Here is a 12,060-nt window from a genome sequence, read left to right as displayed (position 1 = left end):
TCCACAAAACTGTCCTCACTTTCTATAACCCCTTTATTTTCCTATTTAGAAATAGTCACCTGTAAGTCATTTACTTCCTTTTCCCTTAGTAAAATATAATTCTATTCCGCATACCTTCTTTACTGAAAACACACAGTCTACTTTCCTACTGTATACTGAAATGTTTCCTTTATTGTTTCTATTAGCTTTAGTTACATGTTTAAATTAGAATCTCCATCTCTTCAAACCTTAATTTCTTGCAAAAACTAAGAAGTAAGCAATTATGAACTGTCCTTCACATTCGCATTTTGTAGATTGCAGAACATTATCACCAGTGATAATTTCTTGAAAAATGTTCTTTCATATAGGAAATATCTTAGTGTGGCACCAAACATTTATTAATAGTTCTAAACATTTTGTTTATCTGTAAAAGGAAGCCAATGTTCAGTAATTAATGTTTCAGTGTCTTAATTTATTTGGGAATGACCTAGCTATTCAATGTTTCCATCATTTAATTTGATTTAGTACAACTCTAAATTTTAAGTTGTTGAATATTTGGAGAGATTATTCTTAAGTAGACATTCTTAAAACATAATTTTAAAAAGTTTACCTAAAACTCTTATCTCATTTGTATTTTCTTTTCTTAAAACTTTCTTCACATTGAGTTACTTTCCTTGCTGAAGAATTTGCAACAGATAGTTTATATTAAACCTAGCCACAATATTATAATTAATGTTGATAACTTTAAAGACATGCCTATATTAATTTACAAACTTAAATATTAATACCAGATATTAATTTAATATTGAATATTTCCCAGTTCAATTGAACCCCAAATTTATTTATCTTAACTTCTTAATTTGTAAGAAGAAACTTACTTTAAACCAATTGAATAGAGCTCATTTACAAATTAACATTAGCAATATTATCCAAAGACAAAGACACATACTGAAACATACACATATAGACAGATGGAGAGCTCACAGTTTCTGCTTGAGATTCAAAATATCTTTTTCCCCCTCCCCCTTTTTTTTTATTGGCTTGAGGTTCTACTAATTAACCCAAGGCTGAAGTCTCAGGCAAAGTGGCTATAAACCTCTCTGGTCTTCAATAGGTAAATGATAATAGTGGATAATGGGGAAAATTTTTGCTTTGGAGATCAGATTTTCAGAATACACTGACAGTCCAGTCACTAAGACTCTGCGTTTTCAATGCAAGAGATGTGGGATTAGATCATTGGTTGGGGAACTAAGTTTCCTCATACTGTGTGGTGCGGCAGGAAAAAAAAAAAAGTTGTTGAAGATCAGAATTTGTCCTCACTTGTAGCACAGGCTACAAATATAGAGCCTGAAGAATAGTTGGCTCATTAACAGACACAGCTCCAGCCCTGGCTTTTGACTCATCCAAGGAAACAAAGCCTTTTTTGTGGTTGTGGCAGTAACCTATGCTGACACCATGTGTCTCCCTACGTGGATGCAGCAGTATGTTCTAGTGGAAGCATCTATGAATTCATCCATTCAGTTATTCAACATGTATTTATTGAGGGCCTACTATGTGTCTGTCACCAGTATCGGGGCCAGAAGAATGGAGGAGGCTTCCTTCAACTGTACAATGGGGGTCATGCCCTGCAGGGGCTCATGAGAAGACAGTGAAATGACATATGTAATTAACCAGAGCTATTATTCTTACTCTTATTGGTGGTTTTCCACCAACAGAGAGACATTGCTTATGGTTCCATGAAGAGCACTTGGACAATGACTTTGATAAACTGTTCACTTGAGTCTAAATTAAGTCCAGATCATGATATTTACAGTTAAAAAGAAAAGAAGAGAAAAACCTAGTTCTGCTGTCACCCCTCCTCTCTTTATCAGCTCTGCAACTGGTCCTCTTTCACTCTCCTCAAGCTGATCATAATCTAGTGCCATCCCACATGGACCAGGCACACGTAACCATGGACATACAGCAGATCTGCACACACATGGGAACTGCAGGGCTTATAGGTTTGTTTCAGGGTTGGGTGGAAGACTGAAATCAATGCCCCCTCTTGCACTACACCAGACTTTCCCTGACTCCCAGAAGAGGAAGCCCCTCACTCTTCTGGCCTCCTACCCACACCTCTGTTGTTTTCTCCATCTGGCCATCTCCATTGGAGCTTGTCTCTTTATCTGTCTCCATGAACTGGTGTTAGGTTCCTAACACAACCTTCTATCCCTGGGGTCCACAAATGCACCTGGCATACGGTAGGTGCTCAGTTACATTGCACTGAATAAAAAGATGGGGAAGGAAGTGAGACATCACTTTGCCTGGCCTGAGTAAAGGCCCATACTGTGCATTGCATTGGGATTGTGTTTTCCACCCTATTTATTCCTTCCTGCTCCTTCTCTCCTCTGGGTCTCCCTCTGCCTCTGACCCTTGTTGTCCCCAGCCTGGGCATCTGCCTAGAGTCTCCAGGTAGGAAGAAGTGATGTTTCCACTCCAAATGTGCCAAACCATTGCAGCTTGAACCTAATCATTTGTAGCTCTGACCCTAGAGGATGCTTAGAAAGGCTGAAGGCTTTGTCCACTCTGGGTCCCCCTTTACATGAGTGGCAGCCCCCCCCTAAAAAAAAAAACATTGTTGGAGCCCAAGGGAAGGAACATTCTGGGCCCTTGTAGTGTGGGATTGGTTCAGGGATACACATAGTCTTTCACATGGGAAGTGGGACTAGACAGTACACTGCAGGTGTGGGTGGCAGAGAGCTGGTTACTGGGGAGGGGGGACAAAGTGGAAACATTTCAGCTTGAAGGGCCTCACCAGAACAGCTGTGGAGTAGAAATCCACTGCCAAAGTTTCTCTGAGATGGGAAGAAAATAATCTATTTTTATTACCTCTTACTATACCTCTAAATGAGGAGATGTTGATGACATAGGCTAGAACAGCCCCCTCCTACTTCCTTTGGGGCTGCCTCTCCCCATTTCCAGTCAAGTGCTGTTGGAGGAAACTGTCAATCACATTGGGCAGGGCCTTGTGACCAAGTAAAGCCAATCATAGTACCCCTTACCCCACCAGGATGCTTCATCCAGGTCTGAACACATGATCTGATGTGGATCAATCAGAGCCCTCCCTGGTAGCCTGACATTTCCTGAGCTTCTTTCCTAATGGGTTAGATGCCTTGGGGATACATGTGTAGAAGGCTAAGGGAAGAAAGCTGTCAGGCTAAGAGAATCAGAGATAAGAGAAGGGAAAGTGTGAGGGAGAGAAAGAGTGAGCTAATGGCTTCTGATTTCTTGGGTCCAGTCACTGAGATGTTAGGATCTGTTCTGGTTCCTGCATCCCAGATCCCCAGTATCCTTCCAATAAGTCTCTCCTTTCCTTGAAGCCAGTTGGAGTTGGGCTGCTCTCATTTGTGGTTCAGATGAGGTTCTAGATCCTGCCTGATTATGATGCAGTTCCCTGATCCAAATAGAGGCACCGATTCATATTAGTACCATTGGAAATGGAATCTTTTATTTTGCTGAGAATAGGGCTTTGCAGAGCACCAAACACAGTCCACTACCATCCCTGGGAGGGAATACCCATCATGTGAGTGAGTGTGTGCTTGGAGTGGGCCCGATTCATTCTTGAAGCAGCCCCAGCATTTATACTGCAGGAGCCAGGCCAATCCTGTTGTTTCCCCTATCATAAACTGAGAAATACAGCCTCAGGAAGACATCACCCAGGATCCAGGTCTCTGACTGGTTCAAGTTCTTTGTATCCCCTCTAATACTGCCGAAACAGGTGTCTGCTGGACCCTGTGGGAAACAGAAATACACCCCAGTCAGCCTGATCCCTTACTTGCCATCCCCCCTCAGTATCCAGAGCTGGTGGCTTCTTAGTTTTATTTCCCTCCTTTAGTAAAAAATAAGTGGCGCTCTCAGCAGCTGTGGAAGTGGGGTGCCCATCCAAGAACAAGAACGGCTGACACATGTGGTTGCCCTCAGCAAGGGTGGTGAGGGAGAGATGGATTGCACTTTGGGATTAGCGGATGCAAACTACTATATAGAGGATGGATAAACAACAAGGACCTATTGTACTGCACAGGGAACTATATTTAATATCCCATGACAAACTCTAACGGAAAAGAATAGGAAAAAGAATATATATATATATATATATATATATATATATATATAATTCATATATACACACATATATATGCAAAATTGAGTGAATTTGCTGCACAGAAGAAATTAACGTAAAGTTGTAAATCAAGTATACTTCAACACAATCTCCAAAAAAAAAAAAATGGACAAGAATGTCCCATGGCTCCACTCTTCTTTTCTTCTGACCCATGCTCTCAGTTTTCTCTGCAGGCAATGTCTTTTCATCTCCTGTTCCCCAGGACTTGTTGTTTAAAACTATGCTCAGGCCCTCTAGGAAGATTTCCTGGACCCACACTCACCCTCCCTGGCCACGCCAGGCAGGGTTTGCTGACTTACTCTAGGGCTCCCCTTGTCTGTAGCCCTTATCACCCCTAATGTGTACCTTTCATCACTTGACCCAGCCCCCAGGGGTGCCGTTTGCATGGAGTCCAGTGTAGATTTGCCTCAAGCCAAGCAGTCCTCCTCATGCCTCCATGAGGCTGGAGATTTTGAAATTCTGAAATCCCCTGTCTTCCTCAAAGCCTTTTTTGACCCGATCAACCTCCTCTGAACTCCCACAGAGAGCTAACATTAAGCCTCAGCCCTGTGCTGGGGCTGTGCAGTCACTGTGCACCCTTTACTCAGGTGAGCATCCAACATCCTCACAGAGGAGTCTGGTAGCCCAACTCACAGAGGGGGATCTGGGGCTTAGCAAGGGAAAGTTGCAGCTGAGGACTAGGGGAACCATGTAATTGATCATCCAACCAAGACACTTTCAAACTGGAAAGGGAGACCGTTAATCATTATGGTGGGACAACACACTGAGACTGTCCCCAGCCAAACTCACTGGTCACTTGGCCTATTTCAGGCATTGCTTAAGCTTACTTTCCATGTTCATCCATCTGAGAGTTCTGGTGGAACTGAAGCTCTTTGAAGGCAGAGGCCTTTAGTGTTCCCCTTCCCTGGTGCCTCACACCATGCTGGCAAGTGCTGGTGCCTCCATTTACTCCAAGATAATGGATGTCCCAGACTGCCCTCTACTCTCAAGTGGTTGGTTTTATGGGACACACTGTCCCAGTCACTTGGGCTCAGCAGCATCTGCAGTGGTGTGGCTTGGCCTGAAGAGGGACCCCCACACTCCCAGCATCAGCCCAAGGATTCCTGCAAGGCCAGGTTTGAGATCCAACCCCCAGGCTTGGCCCCTCACCTTCCAGATGTAGGCGTGAGCGGCCACTGGGTAGTTGCTGTCATTGATGGTGAAGATGATAGCAGGCACGCTTCTAATGTTGCTACATGGAACCTCGTACTGTTAGAGAAAGAGGAGAGAGGTTGGCTCAGCTGGTCCCTGGCTTGTGGAAAGCCCTAGAGTGACCCTGTGGTATGTCCCTTCACCTCTTGACCCAAAGGCCTGGCATTGATGAGCTTGTGGATGGCGGTGACCACTCTAGTTGGGCCAACCAGAAATGCATTCCAGGTATCCAGAATGGCCTGGCAACCGTGGAAACAACCAACAACCACCCCATTTATGGTGATGCTGAAAGAGAGTGGGACAAAATGGGCACCAGGATCAGTCTTAATGAATAAATGAATGGATGATTGTGTGAGTGAAGAAATGCATGAGGAATAACCTGAGTCCTCTGTCCTGTGTCTGATCAATAATACATCAACCCACACAATGAAGATGGACGTTCCTTGGGGCAGTGGATGCTCAGTGTTGAGGAGGAAAAACAGGCTGCCCTGGGAGAGGTTTTTTCCCAGCACAGCCCTCTCACCCAGCTCAGATATTCAGGCCCCAGGCCAGGCAATGCCCAAGCTAGCCCTGGGGCCTCCAAAGGACCCATAAGCTTTTGTCTGAGGGTATCAAACAGAATCCCATGGGGTTTGCCCCTTGTTCTCAGGCCACTCCTGGATCCCAGCTTCCTGATTCTCTCTGTCACAGCCCCTGCCCCACTGCATGCCTGGGATAGGGGTGGGTATGGAGGCAATGGGTAGGGGGAGTGTCTCTTTGTATGAGGTGCTTCCAGGTCTCAAGAATGGAGCCAACCTCTCTCCACCGCTGATAACCTTCTTCTTAAAGAGAGCTGTTTTCCCAGTTTGTCTAGGACTTTCACTGTTTTTAGAAGAGCAGTTTTGTGTACTAACAACTCTCTCATTCTTGGGTAACCCTGGACAGTTGGTCATCTTATCGCAACCGTGTTCAGGCTGGTGAAATTCTGACTGATTATCTTTTTACCATACTTTAGGGTCCTCAAACCATGCCATCTGCCTCACAGCACAGTGGGTGCAGCCCTCTTCGGGCTGTACACACCTCTCAGGACCATGGTCAGGACTGTGGTCTGGGCTCTGGTTAGGAGGCCTGGGTGATTATAAGCCCATGTGTGATGTGTGTATCTGTGTGTCTGTTTGTGTATGTGTATAAATGTGTATCTAAGTGTTTCTGTGCATGCCTGTGTGTCTCTGAGTGTGTCTGTGTGTGTGTTTGTGTGTATCTGTGTTCCTGTACAAGTTTATATGTGTGCTAATGTGTGTGTTTATATGTATCCCTGTGTGTACTTATATGTGTGTCTTTGTGGGTAGAACGTATGTCTCTGTGTGACTATGTGTGCATTTGTGTGTGTCTGCATGTGTCCGGGTGCACGTGTGGGAGCATCACTTGGGGTGGCCCTCAGAGAGAGGGGCTTACCAGTCCATGGTTATCTGCCAGTAGGGACTTCGGGACACTGGTATCCATTTGAGTTCTCCTTTGTGGTAGCTGTGGTCCACCCCACCAAACATCAGCATGCTGCCATTCTCCTTCCCACTGAAGATAGAAGGGAGAGGGAGGGCTCCTTGTCAAAGAATAACACCACTCACTGTCTGAGGGGTGTGCTTATCCACCCATTAGAGGCACTACTATGATCTCCATTTTACAGATGAGGAAATTGAGGCACAGAGGGATTGTGTACCCAACCAAGGTCGGTCACTGACTGAGTGCAACAGAAGAGGTTCAAAGCAGGGCAGCCTGGCTGTGCTCCAACCACTCACCCTTCTGAAGAGGGCCTGGTTTCCTCCAGCAACCAGAGTGCTCAGAGATACCCTCAGAGGACACCATGTGGAGGGGTCTAGCTTCCCCCTTGTGTAGCCTGTCATTTTTCAGAAAAAATGTGGCCTGAAGGCACTAAGGGCATGAGTTCAGGCTCACTCAGGGTTTGCTTCATGGGACTATGACCTGTGCCATCCATTGGGCCCCACACTCAGCAAGACCCCATGCCTCTGCTATCCCTGTCTTGAAATTCCTAACATTGTCTGAACAGGAGGTCCCACATTTTCATTTTGCACTGGTCCTCCCAATTGTGTAGCTGGTCCTGGGCTCCCAGTAAAACATTAGCAAAGAAGTAAGCATTCCCACCATCCCTCTCCTTCCTTCCATATCAAATCCATCATTAAATTCTGTTACTTTTTCCTCCAAACTTTATCCTGATACCTTCCATTACTCTCTTTCTTGCCTGCCTGTCTTGAACCAAACTGCTGCCCTTGAGACCATGAGCATGGTTGTGTTCCAATAAAACTTTATGTACAGAAACCAATGGTGGTTCCAGATGTCATCCTGGGGCCATAGTTATGCTGGGCTAGACTGTCTCTAAGGAAACATGTATCAGGCAGTCTATAATTTTACATGCAACTGAAAGAATCTTACAGCTGATTTAGAGAGAGGACTTGTCAAGTTCAGACTTACGTGCTCAAGTAGAAGGCAGAGACAGGCTGAGAAATGATGCCTTGTGTCTTCAAGTTGTCGAACACAGGGGTGATCCCTACATGGGAGAGCCAGGGGTAGCGCAGGCCCAGAACACCATCAAAGATTCCATGCTCAAATCCAATCACTTTCTCACTCAGGCCAAATGCCTATCCTAGGTCAATGAGATTCCCGATCTGTGCGAGAGGAGAGTGTTCTCACTTAAACTTTTGGGAAATGGACCTGGGACTGAGATGAGGTGGAGAAGCCATTAGCACCTCAGAGAAGACCTGAGGCCTGGCTGTGCACTGGGTTGACCCCAGGTGGTTAGACCAAACTGAGACAGGAATTCAGGTTCCATTTGTGCAGGGCTGTGGATTTTAATAAACACCTGCTCCTCCTTCACACACTATCTGAAGTGAGTCAAATTGGTCACATGTCTTCTGTACAGGTGGGGAAACTGAGACTCAGGACAGGACCAAATTGTTCCCACTTCAGGATGAAATGAGTAGAGAGCAGGGTAGTCTTCTCTTTGGCATCACTATGATCAGATGAGAGAAATGGACTGAATTCATTTCAATGCATTGTGGATTCTGCATCTGCCGAGGAAGACAGAAGCCCATTATACATTGTTGCTGCCAGGATTCTTATGAATATTCTGCCTGGGAAACACACTTGTGTGTGTGTGTGTGTGTGTGTGTGTGTGTGTGTGTGTGTGTGTGTGTGCATGTGTCTGTGTGTGAGAGAGAGAGAGAGAGAATACTCAGGCCCTTTGGGGGAGGCAGACCATAGTTTTTATTAGACCCTCAAAGGGCCCCTAGAGTGAGAACCCATTTATCAAGCTACTCCACATCTGTGGTCCCCTGCTTTCCCTGCCCAGATGCGTGAAGCGCTCAGTTCCCCCAGGAGCCCAAGATCAGTTTTATCCTGTTGCCAAATACCCCATACCTTCCTGAAACCTGATGACCAGCCCAGCTCCACCACTTATCAGATGCATGACCTTTACAAGGCCCTGGCTCTCTTCACCTCATTTCCCTTCTCTGTAGAGTGGAGTTAATCATAGTATTTGCTGTGCGGGGTTGTTGCAGGATTAAACATGTTATTACCATGGAAGTGCCTGGCACAGTCCGAGAATGGAAAATTTGGTGCTTTTTTCCCCTCTCTCCCTGCTCCCAACAAAATTAACCTTGAGCTGCTCATGGGCAAAGGAGATGCAAATCCACACCCCAAGCCATTCTAGGAGTTAGTGTGTCAGCAGGGGGGCTGTCTCCCCAGGGACGTGCACTGCTGGGCAGGTGGCCTTCCACTATGGGACGCTGGTAAAGATGGGCCCTCCCAGTTGGTCCTGCATCTGTTTTGTGGACAGTGGTTGCTCCCAGGGGCAGCCCTGATTCAGCTTCTGGTTTCCACTTACCCGAACAGTGTCATATACAAGAAATCCAACAATCCTCCCAGAGGTGTATGTGAAGTCGACAGGACGGCCTGAGAGCTGGCAAGTGGCGGACAAGTGAGGGTCGAAGAGCTTGAGTTTACCTGCAGAAACAAATGATGAGTGTGTCTCACGTGACAAGGGCACAAAAGTGGGAGGGGGAGTATAAGATTGGCTGGCGGTAGGTACTCACGGCAGATGGGACTGTAACAGTGGGTGGAGTGCACAAAAAAGTCAGATGAGCCGGTGTCAGAGATGACCCTGAACTCCTGAGGTGGCGTTCCAATGGTGGTGTTTCCGACGTAGGCCAGCTATGGGGGCTGTGGAGAGGTGGTTAGGGCAGGCCTGGTTTGTCTGGCCAATCTTGATTCTCAAAGTACTGTATTCCTTGAGGTTTCCCATGTCTCCTGAAATCTCTTTGCAACAGCCCCACCTCACAGTCTCTGCTCATACTGGTGCCTTCATTTGAATTTTTTTTTTTTTTTTTTTTTTGCCATGTGCAATCATAGTTCCCTGACCAGGGATCAAACCTGCATCAGTACAGGTTCAGACTCTTAACCACTGGACCTCCAGGGAAGTCCTGGTGCCTTCATTTGAGAAGCTCCCCAGTCTACCCTTCAAGGCCCAGCCTGAGTGTTTCCTTCTCCAGGTGGCCCTCCTAGGTCACCCTGGGCCACTTCCACTAAACTCAGATATTGTCCTATCAATACACCACAGAGTTGGCCCTTTTATTGGGCATGTGTTTACTCTTTGCCTATCACTTAGGGTGGCCTATGCATTCTTGAAAAAGAGAGAAGACCTTTTTTTAAAATCAATAACAACAACCAGACTGTTAGATTTTTATGGCATCACAGGGCATAGGGCTCAGTAACTTTTACTGGTGTCTTTCCTGGATCTGCAGAAGCTGACCTTCCTCTGCCTGGGGTTTCAAACTTCATGTGCAGTTGGCTTTATCTTTTGATCAGACACAGCTCACCTTTCATCTGTAACTCTGTGGCTCACTTAGTTCCAAAAAAATAATCTCCCTCACACTAATGACATATCTTTGGCATGAAATGAATGTTTACCTGCCCCCTTGTCATTCCTGGGCCCAGTCACCACAGACCAAGAGCTGAGGATGAGAGTGCCTTCTCCTCTTGGAATGGGGTAACTGTTGCCCAGTGTTTCTGCTTCCTGTAGGAGCCCCAGCACCAACATCCAGGCTGGCCCCTCCATATGAACCCCAGTGGTAGGCCAGAGCACCAGGGGGCACAGTGGAGTGTCATCCTCCCAACACACTCACATCCAGGAGGTTCCTCAGGGGTTGAAGAGTAATATTCGGGTCATCAGGGGCATTCTGGGACCTGTCATCAGTGTTCTCCTCTTGGAAATTTGTCAGCAGGTTTCTTTTCCCTGAGGGCTTCTCGCATGGTCTTGATCTTCATTAGAGGGATTCTTTCAACAAACATTGAGAAAAGGAAACCAAGAAGGGGCAGTATTCACCTGTCCATGTTATTGTATGACTGTCATACCTTGCATTGTAATGGCACCGTGTATTCTTCCAGCGATTTTATGAGTGTCATGTTATTATCAGGATGCCATGGAAAGAACAGGGCAAAGACCTCAGTTTTAATACTGGTTCTGTTGTGGGGTCTTGGGTAAGCCATATGACCATTTAGAATTTCTGTTTCCCGATAGGTAAAAAGTTGGACTATGATAACCCCCATCTCCCATATAGAATGTGGTGGGTATTAAGTGAGATGATGGATGTAATGCCCCTGACATGTAGGAAGTCTCAACAATGACAGCCATTACCATTGCTATTGCCATCACATTGCATCTTTCTCAAAGAAGCTCTCAGAAGCAGGTAGAAGGGGGATCAATATCATCTTTTTCCAGAGGAGAATTTGAAATGCAGGGAGTTTATGACTTGGTTATGGTCACACTGCTTGTTAGAGGTAAAATAGCCTAGAAGTTGCCTTCCAGATCTTTCTCTAGTACTCAAGAAGGAGAGATATGAGAGAAGAAGCCAGAAGATGGGGAATAAATTAGGAAATTAAGAGACTAGAGAAGCAAGGAAGAGTCAAAATAGAAAGAAAAAACCTCAGAGACCTCTGGATGCACAAAGACAGACAAAGACATGGAGAGATAAAAAAGAGACATGGAGAGATAAAAAAGAGAGATACAGAGATGAAGACACAGACACATTAACACTGAAATGGAGAGAAGATGGAGAAGCAAATACAGGGGAAATTCTGTTTCATAGGACCACACTTACAGTTGCAGAGTTTGTGCACTGAACAATTCCAAGAAATGCTATTTTCATGTAGGTCATGATGTGACTGTCACCCCCAGAGTTGTGCAACCCTGCAGGCCCACCCCAAGACTCTTGGGCCCATGGTGTCCATGGCAAGGTACTCATCAATAAGTGTGAGTTGACCTTTAAGACTGTCAGAGAATGATTACGTTTCCTTCTATCTCTGATGGGTGGAAGAATAAGAACACAAGAAAAACCTCAGAAATAGAGATGATGCTACTTACAGTCCCATACTTACATGACTAGGCACTCTGAGAGGGCCACCAGCCCGAGAATCTCAAGCCACTTCATATAACTTTCCAATGGCAAGTAGTCAGCAAACAGCATGCAGTGGTGGCCAAGAGCTCCTAGTTATACATGTTCTGACCTGCCGTAATTGTCTCCTTTAGGCCACTAATGGATCTGATAAGAAATATGAACTTTTTGATAAAATCTTTACCTCCATCAGTGTCCGTGGAGAGTGGAATTTGAAATTTCTCAGAATACAGAGATTTCGACTGTAATCTTTTCCCTGGGTCTTGATTGCAAAACCAAACTGAACCT

At 45.6% G+C, this 12,060-nt stretch overlaps 1 pseudogene; it reads right to left on the bottom strand.

The window, feature by feature from the left end:
* Positions 1–3,597: 3,597 nt before the first annotated feature.
* Positions 3,598–11,808, bottom strand: LOC130848747 (pepsin F-like; annotated as a pseudogene).
* Between the last annotated feature and the right edge of the window lie 252 nt (positions 11,809–12,060).

Source organism: Hippopotamus amphibius, chromosome 3 (genome assembly GCF_030028045.1).
Source record: "Hippopotamus amphibius kiboko isolate mHipAmp2 chromosome 3, mHipAmp2.hap2, whole genome shotgun sequence".
Classification (NCBI taxonomy): domain Eukaryota; kingdom Metazoa; phylum Chordata; class Mammalia; order Artiodactyla; family Hippopotamidae; genus Hippopotamus; species Hippopotamus amphibius.
Note: the sequence above shows the minus strand (reverse complement) of the source record. Positions and strands in the feature narration are given on the sequence as shown.